This window comes from Oryx dammah, unplaced genomic scaffold, assembly GCF_014754425.2.
Source record: "Oryx dammah isolate SB20612 unplaced genomic scaffold, SCBI_Odam_1.1 HiC_scaffold_3, whole genome shotgun sequence".
Classification (NCBI taxonomy): Eukaryota; Metazoa; Chordata; class Mammalia; order Artiodactyla; family Bovidae; genus Oryx; species Oryx dammah.
The window spans coordinates 111,128,314-111,140,869 of NW_024070187.1; positions in this window are offsets into that span (position 1 = coordinate 111,128,314).

Below are 12,556 nucleotides of genomic sequence, written 5' to 3' on the forward strand. Positions count from 1 at the left end.
TTTATTGTGTTCTTGATTTTATTATCACCTTTCCCAAGGAAGGGTAAACATATTCATATAAGAAAAGAAGAGAGGGTTCAGGAAAAAGGAAAGGCATTTACAGCTGGGGCTTCCCCAAATTAAAAGCACATCAAAATCACCTGGGAAGCTTGTTTTTAAAACAACTTTTATTGTGGTATAATTTACATATCATAAAATGCACTCCTGTTTAGAGCACAATTCTATAATTTTTAGTAAATTTGTACATACAATCCAAGTGTGACATTTCTGTTGCTCCAAAATATTCTTTCTTGCCTGGGAAGCTTTTCATTCTGATTTTGACTTTAAATTATTTTATCCTCAAGTTACAGAGGAAATCACTGTTAACAAGATGGTGTATATTTTCCCACAATTTCACTAATGTATTTATGCACTTACAAAAGTGAATAAGAGCTACCTATGTGTCAGATTTTTGTTTGTTTGTTTGTTTGTTTTAAGAGAAATAAGCTTGTAACACATGTTTCCTCCCTGACCTGCCTTTTTCAGTTAAAATGTGTCTCAGAGATCTTTTTAAGGAGGTTCATTTTACTCATTCTCTTGTGACGGCTCCCTGGTATTCCAGAGGGTATATATACATATATGACATAATTCATTTGGCTACCATGCCTCTTTTTTTGATGAAAATGTAGGTTGCTTCTAAGTTTTTCTTTTTATCTTAAATAAAATTGCAAGAGTGTCTATGGACCACGTCCATGTGCATCTGTGCATTATTTCCGAGGACAAATTCCTAGAGGAACAAGTCTAAGAGGGATTATAAAAACAAACAAACAAGCAGGCATTCTAACACCTTTTCTTTCCCTTCTAACTCAGTCCACCAAGTGATCCAATTTATTGGATGTCGGAGGCTCCTGGGTACCTGTATTTTTACCAAACACCTGCCCTGGACACTCAGATATAGCCATCCCAGCACCATCTTCAGATGATCCTTGTGGAGGAATTGTTTTAAGGTTTTGCAGTCAAAGAAATGCAAGTTCAGCTCCCAGCACTATTACCTTAAGGGCAGTAACCCTGGACGCCATTCATTTGTGCCCATTCTTTCATTCTGCATTTAGTATACAAATACTGAGCACCATTTAGGTGACAAGTGTAATTCTCAGTCAGCAGGTAGGACAGACGCAGCAACAAACCTGTAAATACCGTGAAGTGCCATGGATTCTATAAGTGGGAGGGAGTTTGGGATTGACGTGTACACACTGCTATTTAAAATGGATAACCAACAAGGACTGACTGTGTAGTACAGGGAACTCTGCTCAATGTTATGTGGCAGCCTGGATGGGAAGGAAGCTTGGAGGAGAATGGGTACATGTACATGTATGGCTGAGTTCCTCTGCCGTCCACCTGAAACTATCACAACATTGCTAATTGGCTATCAGCTCAGTTCAGTTCAGTTGTTCAGTTGTGTCCGACTCTTTGAGACCCCATAGACTGCAGCACAATAGGCTTCCCTGTCCATCACCAACTCCTGGAGCTTGCTCAAATTCATGTCCATCGAGTTGGTGATGCCATCCAACCATCTCATTCTCTGTCATCCCCTTATCCTCCCACCCTCAATCTTTCCCAGCATCAGAGTCTTTTCCAGTGAGTCAGCTCTTCACATCAGGTGGCCAATTATTGGAGTTTTAGCTTCAGCATCAGTCCTTCCAATGAACACCCAGGACTGATCTCCTTTAGGATGGGTGGTTGGATCTCCTTGCAGTCCAAGGGACTCTCAAGAGTCTTCTCCAACACCACAGTTCAAAAGCGTCAATTCTTCAGCACTCAGCTTTCTTTATAGTCTAACTTTCACATCCACACATGACTACTACAAAAATCACAGCTTTGACTGGACAGACCTTTGTTGGCAAAGTAATATCTCTGCTTTGCTATACCCCAATAGAAAATTAAAAGTTAAAAAAAGTGGAGAAAGCTAGTTCACTGTATGTCCAGAGGAGGGTGACTGCGGAAATTTGAGAAGATTTTGGAATAATGAACACTTAGGGTGAGCCCTGAACTGGGGGAGGTTCCGGCCAAGAGACCAAAGCCAGACTCAGCAGAGGAAACAGCGTGAACAACAGCCAGGTGCCGCCGTGCACCAGGACTTCCTAGGGTGCCTGGTGGGGATGAGGGCAGCGAGGAGGCTGCAGAGGGATGTGGGGCTAGGGTAGACTTTGTAGCATGTACCCGGGTCCTCATGAAGGGTGATAACATGACATGTACACGGCAGACTCACCTTTTAGCCCAAAATTTCCAGCGGGATGTGAAGGAGGAATAAAAGGGCGTGGGCAGGGAGACTCATGTCAGAGAGCCAGCTGGTGTGCAGCCTTGTTGTCACCTAGGCCAGGACTCTGCATGGCCCTAACCAGGCTTCACCCCGACCAGGCTCTAGGGGGAGAAGCCTCTAGAGAGCCGATTGACTGTTGTTGACATTCCCACCCATGAGTCCTGCTCTGACCCAGCAAGCAGCCTAGCACCTACTGGTCTTTCAGCAACTGGGCTGTGGCAACTGCAGATTCCGGTTGAAAGCTGGGTGTGATGGTTCATTTTACACGTCAGCTTGACTGGCCCTTAGTGTCCAGCTATTTGGTCAAATATTATTCTGGTTGTTTCTATGAGGATGTTTTTGAATGAGTTAACATTTAAATCAGTGGGTAAACCAGATGGTCCTGGGCAATGTGGGTGAGCCTCATCTGCTCAGTTGAAGGCCTAAATAGAAAGACTCACCTTCCTTGAGCTAGAGGAAATTCCACCAGCAGCATCCATCAGACTTGAACTGTAGCACTGGAAGCTCCCTGGGTCTTCAGCCTGCTGGCCCACCCTCCAGATGTTGGACTTGCTAATCTCCATAATCACATGAGCTAATTCCTTAAAATCAATCTCTCTCTCTCTCTAGCTGTTTATATCATATGGGTCCCCTGGTGGCTTAGACAGTAAAGAATCTGCGTGCAATGCAGGAGACAGAAGTTTGATTCATGGGTCAGGAAGATCCCTTGGAGAAGGAAATGGAAACCCACTCCAGAATTCTTGCCTGGAGAATTCCAAGGACAGAGGAGCCTGGTGGGCTACAGTCCATGGGGTCCCGAAGAGTTGGACATGATTGAGCGACGAATAGTTTTACTTTCCATTCATCTTATTGGTTCTGTTTCTTAGAGAACTATAACACACAGGCAGACAGTATGGGTCCTTATCATTCTCCCTGGGGCTCGATGTAAGATCCTTGTGGGATCATGTTCATTAGGGGGAGAACACAGAGAGCAGGGGTCCCCCCTTTATGCTCCAGGGGCCTCCAGGCTGTCCGGGCAGCAATTTCAAGGCGGGATAGAGAGAAGCTACAGATCACATTCCAGCCCAGCCTGGCTGCCCCAAGGTTGCAGGTGATAGGTAAACAATCCAAGGACATGACCTGTCTCTCTGAAAGTAACCGTCTCCGTTGCAGCAACTGTGAACAGATGTCTTTCCTGAACTCCTCCCGTTTCACTCTTTCTCTTGCTCCAAGACCTGATAATGGCCTTATCCTGACCGGAATGCTCCCTTCGCCTGGTTGTTGATGTGTATTTGTTATTTGTTTTATTTTGTTCAGCTATTTACACTGTCACTCAAACCTCAGAAGTAGGATCTGCATATGGAAAATTCATTATGATTTCTCCCTAAAGCAAAAGGTAGCAGTCATAGAAACATTTTAAAATAGCACATTACAGTGTATGAAACAGAACTAAGTTTAATGGATCTCAGCCTCAGTCATGTAATCTGTAGATTGGGGATAGTACTATAATAATAGTATTCTGGTGCCTCATAGACAGTTATAGGGATTAAATTAGAACATGCTTGTCAAGTGCTTCGCAGAGTAACTGGTATTTAATAAATACTGGGTGTTTTCCCTACAGGATCCCATGTGATTATTTTAATGAGCCTCGGAAGTCGACAGGATGTGTTCAATTAGCCCTGTTTCATAAATGAGGAAGAAGAAGCTGGAGGTAAAGCACATTAGTCACACAGCTAACATGTAGAAAAGCCAGGATGTGAATGCAGTCATTTGACTCCAACACTCTAATACCCATGCCTTCAGCTTACAAGGCTCACCATTAACACAGAAAATACACACGAACACATCAAAATCTCTGCAGATCGAGGAATAAAAATTGTGTATTGCAGCAGTTTCCAGATCATACCAGATGAAAGCTGAACATTGAATGATAAGTATTTAACAAAGGGAAAAAATCAACAGTTTTCACTGAATTTCTCATAAAATTTTGAGCAGATCAGCAATGGCTGCTCAGGAGGTAAAGAATCCACCTGCAATGCAGGAAACCTGGATTCGATTCCTGAATCAGTAAGATCCCCTGGAGAAGGAATGGTTACCCAGCCAGTATTCTTATCTAGTGAATTCCATGGACAGAGGAGCCTGGAGAGCTACAGTCCATGGGGGTGCAGAGTCGGGCAGAACTGAGTGAGTAACCCTTCACTTTCATGCTATCCCTTCAGCTGTTAGGCCCACACCGGAAAGCAGGGATCTGTCTGCAGCCCTTCCTTTTGTGAAACTCTGAGCCAGTTTCCTGATGCCCTTGCCTCCAGCAACGTCACCGTGACTCCATGCTCCAAACTCCAAACCCCATCCCTCTTCATTTCTTCTAGCATCAGAGCTATCCTCCTGAAACTCAAATCTTCTCACAGTCTTCACCGCTTATCAACAATTGAGCCCTTCCCACTACTCCTGGGGTAAAATCCAACTCCCCCCACAAGGCTCCCAAGGCTCTTCTTCATCCATTCAATCAACAAGTACTTCCTGAGCCCTGCTATGTGCTGGACAGAGCTATAAGCTGGGAAAATCAAGGTTTCTGCTTTCATGGAGCTTACACTGCAGTAGGAAAGATGACCCATAAGCAAATAAATGTAAATAAGCCAGATATTTGCAGAGTACAGCCTGACACTAACTAGCTCCTCTTCCCACCTCTGATGCCCTATATGCTGTTGCTCTGGACCTTATTTCTCTCCACCTCCAAGTACCTCATGTTCCTTCCTGCCTTTGCGCCTACGTTCCTGCTTATTCCTCTGTCGGCTATGTCTCTGACTCATCTCAACTCTGCGAAACACATTTATCTTTTAAGGCACAGTCTATACCACCTCCTACATCAATTTTTCTTTTTAACTCAATGTAGTTACATCTTTATATATGCCCCATTACTTTTAAAATTTGTTATGGTAGCATTTTAAAATTTACCTTTTTTTAAAAAAAAAAAAAAGAAGAGAATGATTAGAAAAGTAAAATAAAGTAAAAATAAAAATTAAAATAAATAAATAAATAAAAATAAAATTAGAGAATTAAAAAAAAAGAAAGGAGGTGCTAAGTATGACTGCAAAAAAGTCCCCTTTTTTTAAGCCTCCCCTCCCACCATCCAAGGTTTGCAATATGACTTTCCCATTAAGAAGTCCAGTCTATTTTCAAACACCCTAAACCTGGACTAGATTTCTACTTTTGTCAGGAATGTGGTAGAAGAAATAGGGTTCTTACTTCTGCTCTCTTGGGCCCTTGAGTCCACCATGAACACAAGCATGGAGGACGGTGGATTGGCTGACCTTACAGAGCAAAGGTTGTCCCAGCAGAGACAGAAAGGTCCAAGGCAGAACCAGCTGTGCCACTCAGCTAATGCATTAATTCATTGTTGTCATTCAGTCGCGAAGTCGTGTCCAACTCTTTGTGACCCCATAAACTGTAACACGCCAGGCTTCCCTGTCCTTCACTATCTCCTGGAATTTGCTCAAACTCATCATAAGCAGAATTAAATGTCTAACCCTCCCTAAGGCTTTGGAATTGTTTGTTAGGCAGTGTTACTGTGGCCCTGGAGCACTGAGGCAGACGCTTCAGAGAATCACCACGTCTTATCGTCTTCCATATCTGCGGCATCATTGGCACCATCTCACCAGTTCATTCCCCTAGTCCCTTTTAAAATATGTTTTTCAGGCACGCTAGTCTACCATGTATCAGGCACTAAGCTAGACATCTAGACTTCAAGATGAATATGATAGGGTATATTTTCTGCTTTATCGACAAGTGTCAATCAGACAGCTGACACATCTCTTTTCTCCTTGAACATCTGTAGACGGAACTTCCCTATCTTCTCCATGCAGCCGGTTCTTCCATTTCAGTCCTCAGTGGGTTAAGTTCTTCTTTTTGTCCAGCTACAAACTCCTCAGCTTAAATGTGAGCACCTATCTTCTTCCTCAGCTGCCTGGGAACTTGGGGAATAAAGTTCAGTACCTTCCTCACAAAAAACCCTTCATAAGCTTAAATTCAGTCATTCAATCAAGGAAACAGTTAAGCCACTTTACATGTGCTGAAGACTTTATTTTGGGACATCTCTGTGGGAAAGGATGTTTGGGATTAATCGAGCTTTCTGGATATCTGCACAGGAGCACCGGAGTTTTATATATAGAACAAGGCACCTGATCACAGCACCTGCAAAGAGAAATGACTCGTTTAACCTCCCAGACTCCAATCAGAGACAGGAGGCTGTGGAGGCTGTGATGGCTGGCCCTGGGGCTGGTGATCAGGGCTCTGAATTGGGGTGCAGGAGGGGACCTCCCAAAATCCCATCATGATGCTCTTCTTTCTCTGCAGTGCCCCCCTCCTTCCCTCTTTCTCATGTTCTTCCTAGGACCCCCTCTCAGGTCAGGTTCTAAGGCACACACCCCAGCACCAGTTGCCTTGCATGTAATCTACAACGTTTTAAGGGGCTGGGTTTTTCAGAATTTTTTAAACACCACAAAGGAATATCTACTTCTCTTTTTCTGCCATCAGAGTTTAGAAAAGCATCACCCCTACAGAGATTTCATAAAGATTCACATTCCTCGTTCTGCAATTTTAGAAATGCGATGAACTCTCTTCCAGTCTCTGTCCTAAACTCACAAGAGCAGAGAGGGCACCCTGACTGGGCTTTGGAAACTTAAACACACCCACCGCATCCCTAACCTCCTTCTGGTCCTCTGTTCTTCACAGTCTTCCTCATCAACTGATTTCTATCGGCTTGTGTAATTTTAACATTTGATTTATTATTATTTTTTATTATTTGTCTCTGGCTGTGCTGGGTCTTCATTGCTGCCGGGCTTTTCTCTAGCCGTGGTCCCTGGGGGCTATTCTCTAACTGCAGTGCACGAAATTTTCCCCATGCTGGCTTCTCTTGTTGCAGAGCACAGGCTTTAGGGTGAGGTACCTTCAGTAGTGGCTCCCCGGCTCTAGAGCACAGGCTTGATAGTTGCTCCGTGGCACGTGCGATCTTCCCGGACCAGGGATCAAACCCATGTCTCCCGCACGGGCAGGTGAATTCTTCACCACTGAGCCACCAGAGGAGCCTCGGTATGTGTGATTTTTAATCCATTTGTCCCCACAAAAGCTGGGAATTTGTTCAGTTTTTTGCCTATTTTTTCATTTTTGTTACAGTGTAATTTGCATATAATAAAATTGGCCTTTTTAAAGTGTAGAGTTCTGTAAGTTTTGATGAACACCTAGTCATGTACCCACTACCATTCTCAAGATATAAGACAGTCCCCCCCAAAAGTCCTTGTGCCTTTGTAGCCAGCTCCTCTCCCTACTCCAGTCCCTGGCAATCACTGATCTGATTTCTGTAGCCCTAGTTTTACTATTTCCAGAACTGTCGTACAAAAGGAACTGCATAGCCTATAGCCTCTACAGCTTGTTTTCTTAACATAATACAATGAAGAGCCATCTATGCTGTTGCATGTGTAGGTAATAGGGTCTTTTAAATGCTAATAATTATGACATTGTGTAGATTTACCATAGTTTGAGGACATTTGCGTTCTTTTTAACTGGGCCTGCTGTTGTGAATATTTGTACACACGCTGATTTGTAAGCATAAGCTTTCATTTCTCTTAGGTAAATGCCAAGGAGTGAGATTGCTAAATCATATGGAAAGTACATGCTTAATTATATAAGTGCCCAATTATTTTCCAGAATTTCTGGACTATTTTACATTCTTAACAGCATGTATGAGAGTTCCGGTTGTTCACCCAGTCCTTAGCATTGGGTGATCACCGATGTCAACATTCAGTTTTGTGTTTTGTTTGTCATCAGAATAGGAAAATGGTGGTGTCTTGCTCTGGTTTTGGTTTTCATTTCCCTGATGACAAATTTGATGCTTTTGAACTGCGGTGCTGGAGAAGACTCTTGAGGCTTCCTTGGACAGCAAGGAGATCCAACCAGTCGATGCTAGAGGAAATCAACCCTGAATATTCATTGGAAGGACTGATGATGAAACTGAAGCTCCAATACTTTGGCCACGTCTTGCGAACAGTTGACTTATTAGAAAAGACCCTGATGCTGGGAAAGACCGAAGGCCGAGGAAGGAGTCAGCAGAGGATGAGATGGTTGGATGGCATCACTGACTCAATGGACATGAATTTAAGCAAACTCTACGGGAAAGTAAAGGACAGAAGAGCGTGGCATGCTGTATGCGTGGGGTTGCAAAGAGTTGGACCTGACTTAGTGACTGAACGACAACAACACAATGCTGAGTGTCTCTTTATGAACATATTTCCTATCCATGTGTGTTCTTTGGTGAGATACCTGTTTAAATTAATTGCCAAATTTTATTGGGTGCTTATTTCCTTATTTTTATGAGTTTTCAGAGTTCTTTATTCTGGATATGTCTTTTATCAGATATCAGATTTGCAAATATCTTCTCTCTGTGATTTCTTTTGTTTTCTTCATGGTGTCTGCCAAAGAATGGAAGTTTTTTAATTTTGATGAAGTCCAAGTTATAAAATTTTTAGTGGAGTGTTTTGTAATTTAAAGTTACACTGATTTTCTGCCATGATTGCTTTTAAAAGTTTGCAGATTTAAGATCTAATTTTATGAGTGTCATCCATTTGGGGTTAATTATTATATGTGGTACCACATGGATTGGGGTAAATTGTATGGAAGTCCAGTTGTTTCTATTTATTACTGTATCTTATTGCTTATAACTGTGTCTGGCATGTAACAGACATCCAAAAAATGAACTGAAGAGTACATGAATCAAATTAATTTAATTCATAATATATATTTAATTCACTTGAATTTGTTTTAATATACAGTGAGGACTATGAATTTAAAAGGATTGATTTACCCAATTATATCTGTAACACCAATATTTACTTACTAATTTAGATCAAATAGATTTGTTGAAAGAAAAATTATTTAGTCTAATTCTTTCATTCACTATATACTTCATTCACCAAATAGAACAAGGCACAGAGTTAGACACCAAGACAAGGATTCTTTTGTTTGTTTGGTCAAGTTATGGATTCCTTGCTTAGAATAATGTATTTTAATGCATAAGATAAAATAGAGGATTACAAAAGAAACCAATTATATTGAAATACAGTTTTCAAAACACTTAAAAAAATTTCAACACAAGTAATATATATGTTTCTTTATTTAAACATCCTAACACAATCTTGCAGCATAAATAGCAATTGAATAGCTACCATAGTTTCAGAGCAGTGATGAGTCCAGTGTATTCTGAGATGTCTACAATAACTTGTAATATGATAGAAAAACACACTCTGGGATTTCTAACTGTGGCAAAGTCACAGTTACTATTATATGATTCTATTGTGGCCTGTGTCCACATTCACAATTGAAGGACATCCTGAATTTCTGTCAGAGATAAGTGAAAATAAAGACATATTCTGTTTCTTTTCAAATTCCCAGCCCCATGAGTTTCAACCCTGGATAAAACTTCTGAGGCAGAGAGATACACAGATGAATAAAATGCAGTCCTTGCTCCCAAGGAAATTCATTCTCCTGAGAGGCAAAAAACACGTGAACAAGGATTCTAAGAGATGCCAAGTTCCATTGGACTGGCTGAAAGAGTATGGCAAAAAATCTACAAAAACGGGAAAAATATAAATCAATCCTGAAGGGGCTCCAAAATCACCGCAGACGGTGATTGCAGCCACCAAATTAAAAGACTCTTGCTCCTTCGAAGAAAAGCTGTGGCAAACCTAGACAGTATATTCAAAAGCAGAGACATCACTTTGCCAACAAAGATCCATATAGTCAAAGCTATGGTTTTTCCAGTAGTCATGTGTGGATGTGAGAGTTGGCCCATAAAGATGGCTAAGCACTGAAGAATTGATGCTTTCAAACTGTGGTGCTGGAGAAGACACTTGAGAGTCCCTTGGACTGCAAAGAGATCAAATCAGTCAATTCTAAAAGAAATAAACTCTGAATGTTCATTGGATGGGCTGATGCTGAAACTGAAGCTCCAGTATTTTGGCCACTTGATTATAACAGCCGACTCATTGGAAAAGATCCTGATGCTGGGAAAGATTGAGGGCAGGAGGAGAAGGGGACAACAGAGAATGAGACTGTTGGATGGCATCACTGACTCGGTGGACATGAATTTGAGCAAGCTCTGGGAGATAGTGAAGGACAGGGAAGCCTGGCGTGTTGTAGTACAGTTCAGTTCAGTCACTCAGTCATGTCTGACTCTGCAACCCCATGGACTGCAGCACGCCAGACTTTCTTGTCCATCACCAACTCCCAGAGCCACTCAAACTCATGTCCATCACATCAGGGATGCCATTCAACCATCTCATCCTCTGTCGTTCCCTTCTCCTCTTGCCCTCAATCTTTGCCAGCATCAGGGTCTTTTCCAATGAGTTGGCTGTTCTAATCAGGTGGCCAAAGTATTGGAGTTTCAGCTTCAGCATCAGTCCTTCCAATGAATATTGAGGACTGATTTCCTTTAGGATGGACTGGTTGGATCTTCTTGCAATCCAAGGGACTCTCAAGAGTCTTCTCCAACACCACAGTTCAAAAGCATTGAGTCTTCACCTGTAGTACATTGAGTCACAAAGAGTTGGACATGACCTAGCCACTGAACAGCAACAACTCTGAAGGGACATATTGAGCTGGGAGGTGGGGAGGAGAGAGGAAAAGATGAAAACCTGAATGACCTGTAAATCCTACCCCCAAGCCCCAACACTGAACAATCAGAAGTAACTTGGTTTTGAAAAGCTTGGCCATTGCTAAAATGGAAATACTGGAAGAGGAGGTATTTCTGTCTGGGGTGGGTGATGCACAAGGCAATCCAGTTCTTCTCCAGATCACAGAGCAGTCTCTTCTTCCTAAAGGATGAAATGACACCTCTGAAATGTGGGCTGACATCTGGCCCCTGGCCCCAGCCATGGAACTTAAGCTGGGGAGAATGTCACAGGATGTAAGGGGGAAATTAGGACTTGGCATCAGACAGACTGCAGCTTGAGGTAGTGATGTAACCTAAGTAAGTCTTTGCTAAGGACATGATTTCTATGCCAACTGCATCTTCACAGAGAAGAAGTGAATGATAGGCTGGGGTAAGGGTGTTATTGAGTGAAGACTTCAATGCTGAGAAAATCACCAGGGAAAGGGTGGCTTAAACCATCAGCAGTGTCCTCACCAGGGAACTGGAAGTGTATGGTTCTGTTCCTCTCTGGCTCCCACTTCCTGTTTGGAATAAGGAATAAACCTACCCATGCACACATTCTTCCATGTGGCAAGCTCTCTGGAGCAGGTTTTGACCTTGGACTTGGGGAGTAGAGGGAGGAGTTCTGCCTGGTGTGCGTGTGTGTGTGCGTTGATCAAAGTGCATACAGGGGACAGAAATCACACCAGTTATTTGAAAAGAGGGAATTTAATATAAAGAATTGTTAACTAGGTATGAACTTGTTACCTAGGAAACTGAAAGGATAAAAGAGAACTCAAGAGTATCACAGAGATAGTAACTGCCAGAAGCAGCTACCACCCATAGGGCTGGGGGAACAGCAGGAAGAGGTTGGAATTATTAAACTTAGAAGCTTGGAGGAGGAGGGCTCATGGAGCCAGGACTCAGACCACTGGGGAGGGATCTACTAGGCTAGTGGTTTTGGGGACTGGTGTGTGAGGGTGGGGGTTGAGGACTGTCATAAGGCTGCTTTGGAAAGCACCAAAAAAGTTGCGAAATAGATTCAACTGCTGCTGTAGGAAGATCCCACCACTGTTGGAATAAAGAAGTGAGGCTGGGGGATGCTCACAGGAATAGAAAGAAGGCAGGAAGCCAACAGATGGGAGCTTCCTTTTCCTTCCTGCCTCCTACTCTCTCTTTCTAGTGCCCTCTATTGGCAGATCCTAACAGGGAGCGGAGAAGGCAATGGCACCCCACTCCAATATTCTTGCCTGGAGAATCCCAGGGGCAGGGGAACCTGGTGGGCTGCTGTCTATGGGGTCGCACAGACTCGGACATGACTGAAGCGACTTAGCAGCAGCAGCAGCAGAAGCAACAGGGAGCAGCTGGCAAAGTAGAAATGCAGAGTCCCAGCCCCAGCACCAAAGGGCTGGGTATTAAAGAGTAGATCTGGAGCCAAGAGACAATAGCATATAACTGGCACAAGGTGTGTGTGTTAGAGAGAGAGAGCAGGCAGTGTGAAGTAGGAAGTTCATCTCTGAAAGTGAAAAGTGAAAGCAATTGCTCAGTCGTGTCTGACTCTGTGACCCCATGAACTGTAGCCCACCAGGCTCCTCTGT